This window comes from Anneissia japonica, unplaced genomic scaffold (assembly GCF_011630105.1).
Source record: "Anneissia japonica isolate Jap-2015-1 unplaced genomic scaffold, ASM1163010v1 scaffold287754_len4335492_cov202, whole genome shotgun sequence".
In the NCBI taxonomy this organism is placed as follows: Eukaryota; Metazoa; Echinodermata; class Crinoidea; order Comatulida; family Comatulidae; genus Anneissia; species Anneissia japonica.
Window position 1 is genome coordinate 696,284 of NW_022705543.1, and position 1,276 is coordinate 697,559.

Sequence of the window (1,276 nt, forward strand, 5' to 3'; positions counted from 1 at the left end):
GTACTGTACGTTTTTCTACAGGGGTTCTACTCAGGCCCTACAACAGTCCCGGACAGGGTGGGAGGACAAACGCCAGGGAAAATCAGCAATTTTGATTAGATACTTATTAACTGATAGATAGGCCTACTTATTTTTGATAAATTATTTTTAGTTTTTCCGCCTCTATTTTTTTCAGTGAGTTAGGGGGGGTTGGAGGAGGACAAACAAACAATTTTTTTTTTGTGGCCTAATATACAGTAGACATATATTTCATACACTGAGTAATCTATATTTCACGAAGACGACCAGTCGAAAAGAAAACGAAAATTGACCCTTATTTTCAGAAATGCGCGGACGGATTTCTAGACCTAATTTTTGTGCAGAGGATTATTCCCCGTGCAGGGCTTACTTTACAGTCTGGCAAACATCCAATCAGAATTAGGAATTTGTTTAAAACTGGTGTAACAATAGCCACATTTCAAGTGCCTAGGCTTACCTCCTTGTTTAGGCCTAGGTCTAGGGCAGGTAGGCTTAGGCCCTAGTTAGGCTAGCCTAGGCAGGCTCCCTTCTTCAAACAAGGCAGCACATCACTCAGCAGACAGAGACTAAGCAACAGGCCTAGGCCTAAGGGCTTACATACGGTCCCTCTGCTAATTAGGCTAGGTACTATTATCACATACATAAATCAAGAATTGCTTACCTTACTTAACTCTTAGCTACACTACTCTCTTTATACTTACACTAGCCTAGGCCTCCGTACACAACCCCGCGCTATGTTTGTTGCTTATCGTTGTCAGTCAGGGAAGATACTAGAAATATGTACTACAAGGGTACAAGATAGAGCACTCGTAGAGCAAAAATAAGGCGGAAATTGGGCCAGACGTACGCGGCGCCCTTCTCTTTTTATAATGCAAGTTTTCTATACTTGATCCAGACGTACAGGGCGCCCTTCTGTTGCTAGGTGCAGAGCCATAGATACAAAGAGTTGCGACATTAGCTTGGTTCACATCGGTTATTGTCGACATAAGTAGACAAACTATTGAACAGCGCTACACTCCTAATTGCGTTCGATGGTCCGATTATGTCGAGATACCTTGCTGGACCAACTACGCTCACGAGAGCGGCGGTTGTGATCCCAGTGTGACCAAGATCACGCATTCGTACAGCCATTTGCTCATGAATGGTAGCTTTTTGTCTGTACATTTTATCTTCCACCTTTTCACATACTTCCGGTTCCTTCCAAATGTCAATAAGATCGAATTCTTCTTCATAAGTCCAACAATGTCGCTCTTGGCGT

The 1,276-nt window shown here is 43.0% G+C and overlaps 1 long non-coding RNA gene across 1 annotated transcript in view; it reads right to left on the reverse strand.

Moving 5' to 3' along the window:
* LOC117105703 overlaps positions 1 to 875 on the reverse strand; it is a 5,056-nt gene extending 4,181 nt beyond the window's left edge. Inside the window, exon 1 of the long non-coding RNA XR_004444936.1 lies at positions 720 to 875. This is a non-coding gene — a long non-coding RNA (uncharacterized LOC117105703). The remainder of the gene's footprint in view (positions 1 to 719) is intronic.
* Between the last annotated feature and the right edge of the window lie 401 nt (positions 876 to 1,276).